Here is a 6,000-nt window from a genome sequence, read left to right on the forward strand (position 1 = left end):
GAAGCTTTTGTTTTACAAAAATTCTGATACAATTACTCCAAAACTTTATGAACTGAAATCTGTGTGTTTTGACCTCGATTAACATGTTATTTGTGTTTGAGAAATTTTTCCTATTAACTCAGTTTCAAAAATGAAAGAATCTCATTTTCAAAACACTGGAATCAGTCTGTGTTGCAATTTGGATAACCCCGAGTGTCGGAAAGGAGCACCAATATATTGCAGAAATGTACTGAGAGCTGAAACTGTGAGTTACTCTTTTATTCTGATAGTAGTTGGGTTGAGTATGTCTGTTTGAAACACCAAGTTGGGTCTGAATCAATTATAATAGGTGCTGTTTACCGTAGTTCGTCTGCCCCTGATCAATTTGTTCCACACCTAGCTCTATCTGATCTTATTTGTAAGATGAACACCCGTGAGCATTCAATAATCTTTTTGTTTTGAGATTTTAATATGCCTGATGTTAAGTGGGTTGAAGGTATAAGATTCCCCCCTGAAAGTAACCTCTATTGAGTCACCACTAAATTCCTCACTGACACAGATTATTAACCAACCAACACGATTCAGGCACCAGCAACAAACCTCCTCACTAGACATAGTTGTGAAAAATGACCCTGAACGAATTTTTTCTACTTCATATCACCCTGCAATTGGACGCAGTGACCATATTTGTATCTTGACTGGGATACGGGTGAAGTTAAACAAAGAAAACAAAGTTTAAAAAATCATTTAGAGGTTATGAATTGATATGGCAGGACCTGTCAAAGGTTAAATGGGAGATTGTGGTTAACAATGGTAACACAGAAAAAAGATAGGTGGCATTTAAGAAAGAAGTCCTAGCTGCAGAAAACAAACATACCAGGTGTTGAACATAAATAGTGCTCGAACACGACCTCTCAAGTCAAGTTTTCTCCTCATCCTTCGCAAGTACCACAAGAGGTCACTCTAAGAAGCTGCAAGTCCCCTGTTACCATCGACATCTTTTCTTTACGCACCGTCCCTCCTTGGAACAGCCTCTCTAAAGCCACCATCCAGTCCCAAACCATGGATGCGTTCAAGAAAGGAGCTAATCAGGACTGGGAAAATGCAGAATGCAGGCTAACCTGGGATGCCGAACCATAGTCATGTCACACCACCAGCAAAATGTTCCACAAGCGGCTCATCACCATCTTATCTCGCTGGACATATGATTTAAGGTAAGGTAATATAAGGCAGAACCGAAATGGAAATAAAAGTTGCAGTCGGCCTAACTCAGGCTCAACTGAAGAACTTTGCAATGTTGCATGTAAATAAAGCTGAAGTTCTGTGATTTTTGCAGAAACTGCTAGTAACCCTCACTTCTTGTTTAAATTACTCAAAACAGTGCAGTAACATATCAAGGGATGTCGTTCTATTAATAAAAAATTATACAAAAAAAAACAAGTTTTTTTTAACTGAAACTAAGGAACGACGTTGAAACTTAAAACGAACAGATATTATTCCGTATATGAAAGGGGCTGTCCCCTCCTCAACGCCTCGCTCTTTACGCTAAAGTTTTCTATTGTTTAAAAAAAATTGAGTTGTGAGAAAGTCAAACTTCAGCGTAAAGAGCGAGGCGTTGAGGAGGGGACAGCCCCTTTCATATACGGAATAATTTCTGTTCGTTTTAAGTTTTAACGTCGTTTCTTACTTTCAGTTAAAAAAACTTGTTTTTCTATTTAATTTTTGAACGTTTTTCACTTAATGCAGGTATTGATATTGGCTCACCGTACATGAGTAATCAAAACAAAATTTGCATATTAATTTTACTTTTATTTGGTTAAATGGTTTTCTCGAAACTTATTTAATTTATTTACGAACGTTTTAATTAGTAATAAATATACGTGACTTACGAATTAACTTACGTAAAGAACTTCTATATTCATAGATTTTTAATACGTGTATTAGAGGATTTGCCCCCTAGTTAATACTTTGCTCTTTAAGCTAAAGTTCGAATTTTATTCCAATTCTTTAAAAATGACCCCTTAATCACAAAGGCCTTTAATTAGAATACATAGCTCTTATGAAAGTACTAAAAAATCTTTGGCTTAAAGAGTGAGGTATTGACTAGGGGGTGAATCCAATCGTATACGTAATATTTTCTGTTCAATTTAATTTTTGATGTTGCTCCTTCCTTTTACTTAAAAAACTTTTTATTTATTTAATATCTGATGTTTTTCTTTAATAGGGCTGGAAAATCCGGCGCCCCCTTAATAGAGATGTCCCTTTTCCCGAACCAAAGCTCGTCGTTGCCAGTGCCTTACTTATAGCCCCCGAATTTCCGGTATCGAAATTCCGTTTTTTAGAGTTTCGGTTACCATTGAGCCGGGTCGCTCCTTACTTACAGTTCGTTACCACGAACTGTTTGAAAAAACTCCAACCACGCTAAGATGAAAGAATTTATGTACAAATTTAATATTTATAAAAAAGAAACAATGACAACATTTGAAACAATTGGGACAAGAAAAATAAATCCATAACAATAATAAAATAACTTCAATGATCAATGATTATAAGTAGTAACTTCAAAATAATTAATATAATGAAGAATGATAACATCAAAATAAAAACTGAATAGAATGACAGTGAGTAGGCCATGGTGTCTTCTGATAATACGTTGGTCAAAATTGTAACTTAAATATTCTATAAATAGTTGTGAAAAAATAGAAGTAAAAGAAAATTTTTAGCTTAAATATTCAAGTCAAAAAAAAAAAAAATACTCAGCGCATTAACCTGGCACCGACTTAATCGTAAGTTTTAAACTTAGATAAGCATGGAATGAACCTGCCAGGAACAGGAAATCGTTTCAATAAAAAAAAGGGAGTTGAATTCAGAAAGGTATTAAACGATCTTCCCAGAATCTAAAAAGATTTAAATGAAAGCCGAAAATCAGAACAGTGTAATGTTTGACAGTTACAAATTCATTAAAATAGAATTTTATATAGCCTCGACGCAATTGAAAAAAGACCGAAACAAAGTTGATCGGAATTTTTCAGATTTACTTTATATCACTGATTTTCACATAATTTTCTGAGAATTTTTTTCCAAATTCAGGCTATGAAATTATTTTTACTGCAACATTGTTCTGAGTAAACTTGTATCAGGGACCTAACTAGTAAAATATAGTTTAGTTTCCTCCCAAACTTTAAATATATAAAATTTAATTACATTATTTCGTAGATTATTCGCATGATTTATTCACAGAGATTCAGAAGGAGTAAATCCACAAAACTTTGTAATTAAAAACATTTCAGTCTCTTTAGAAGAACACATCAGTTAGAATTTAAAATTTCGTTCTTTTCTCTGTGGGTTAAAATATCACACAGGAGAACTAATGAGAATTGAAAAATAATATATAAATAATATCAATAATGAGAATTGGCTATATTTCTTTCTAGAAGTTAGATTTAGTTAAGAAGTAATATCCTTAGTTTCTGTCTTTCATAAAATTTGGGAACTCGTATAAAAATGATCTTCGTCCGTAGAATGGAGTCTTAAATATATGCCAAAACAAATTATTTATATTATTCTATGATCTTTTTAAAATTAGCAGCTTTAGTTTTCTTGGTTTAAAAAATCTGGTTCCCATTTAGCTCTTGCTAACAAAAATAAACAGTAAAATAATAAAGGAGGAAATACTTAAATGTTGGCCCAATTAAACCAAAGAATACAAAGAAACATTAGTGGCTATCATTCTGCCTGTTACTGGTGTTTTTTACAGTTTTTGTTGAATTTGTACCAGATTAGTACTTCTTCTTTCCTGTACTATGGCATAAAGCAAATTAAAAGGGTTAAGGTGAAAAAAAATAGGCAGCACAATTCAATTTCGTCAAGTATATTTATAAGAAAACACTTTTGTAATTTCCTTTGCTCATAAGTAAACAGAGGCTATGCAATCAACTTCATTGGATTTACTTGTAAACAGAGAAATAAACCATTAGTATAGTTTTTTATTGGTGCCGAATCTCAATTTAGCCACCAGATTCCACGTCAATTTGATGGAATAAATGCAGTGAAATGTATCCTGATGAAACTGTGTTTAAGATAAAATAGAATTATGTACATAGTTTGGCAAAAATCTAATAAAAAAATTTTTGGCAAAAATCTTTGCCAAAAATTGAAATATGTATCTAAAATATAGATAAAAAAGAAATTTTTCGTTAAAAAAAATGAAATTTTGAAGGAACAGATAAGAGAAAAGTTCACTTTAGAGGACGCCAAAATTTTACAAGACGCCATCCCTGTAAAATTTTGGTCATTTAGCTGGATGGTCACCAATTTTCACCAAAACTAAAAATTTCGGTAGTTTTGGTCACTTAGTTGTTTGGTTCAGACAGATTTACCGTCTGAACTTTTTATTTTATTACAAAGCTCATATTTTATATTTTATATTGTTTATTTTATTAGCAAGCAAATAAAATACGAGTCCAAAAAAGTAAAAATTTAGAAAGTTCAAGCATAGAATAAAAATAAATAGTCAAGATTTATAAAATAGAAACAAAAAGTCAAAATAAAACAAAAACTCCTACATAGGAAATTAGAGTAAACAACTTTTTAGTTACGGAATTGGAAATCGTTAATGCTACGCAATAGTTAATAATATTAGCAGACAGCAAGCTCATTTATTGTATTTCTTCATGAAATAGTGTCAATATTTGAAAGAGATTTATGATCAATTTGTTCCTGACAAGAATTCTCATTGCAAAAATTTATTTGGAAAGATAAGATTTTATAGTGTTTTCTCCTAGAAACTGATTCAAGGAGAAATAACCCTAAAGTTCTTAATAGGCTCTCAAACGCTAGAAGTTTAAATTCTGATTCCAAATATCAGTTTTCATGGCAAAATTCTTTGTTGAAAAGAGAATCGGGAATAAAATCCAATATAGGAGGGCAAAAAAATGTAAAAAGCCGTCGTTAAACCCATGCATAGATAAAATAAAAAACAGACGAAAACAGAAATTATATAAAGTATATTACTCTTCAAATTTAGTTTTCGATTTCTTTGTGCGTTTTTTCTTTGAGTTCCTTATGAATTTTTTTCTTTTGACTCTGCCAGGCTTTTCAGATTAATCTTAAAACTATTATTAGATTACTAGAAAGAACAGCCATGATGATTGTTCAATTTGATTCTAAGACTTGGGTGCTTGGTAAAGCTTAAGAAAATATGATATACTTTTTTAAAGATTAATAAAACAAATAGTTTTAGGGACTCTTTTGATTAACAAGAGTCCCCTAGTCAATACCGCTTTTTTTACGCTAAAGTTCGAATTTTGTTCGGATCACAAACTCCTGAATCACAAAGACGGTTTAATTAGAATAGATAGCTCTTTTGAAAGTACTGAAAAAAAACTTTAGCGTAAACACCGAGGTATTGACCAGGGGGCGAACCCCCTCATATACGTAATAATTTCTGTTCGTTTAAGTTTTAATGTTGCTCCTTACTTTCAGTTGAAAAAACTTGTTTGTTTTTTTTTAATTTAATTTCTAATCGTCTTTTAAATAATGCTGGGAAATCCGGCGCCCCCTTCATAGAAATTTCCCTTCCCCCATGAAAACATTCTCCATGGAAATATCTTCCCAAGTAACACAATTCCACATTTTTGCAGATAGGAGCTTGAAACCTCTACAGTAGAGTTTTCTGTTATGCTGAATCTGATGGTGTGATTTCCTTTAAGATTCTATAACTTTTTGCGGGTGTTTCCCCCTGTTTTTGAAAAGAAGGCAAATTTTTCAGGCTAGTAACTTTTGATTGGTAAGCATAAACTTGATGAAACTTGAATATTTGAAATCAAACAGTTCGTGGTAACGAACTGTAAGTAAGGAGCGACCCGGCTCAATGGTAACCGAAACTCTAGAAAACGGGTTTTTGATGCCAATAGATATATCAAAAGAATCAGATTTCAATGCTGATTTCAAATATATAACTTTCATCAAGTTTAGAGCTACCCATCAAAAGTCGCGCGTCGGAGAAAATTGTGCGGATTT

The sequence above is a fragment of the Artemia sp. Qi Xiang Cuo genome, chromosome 7 (assembly GCF_049724085.1).
Source record: "Artemia sp. Qi Xiang Cuo chromosome 7, ASM4972408v1, whole genome shotgun sequence".
In the NCBI taxonomy this organism is placed as follows: domain Eukaryota; kingdom Metazoa; phylum Arthropoda; class Branchiopoda; order Anostraca; family Artemiidae; genus Artemia; species Artemia sp. Qi Xiang Cuo.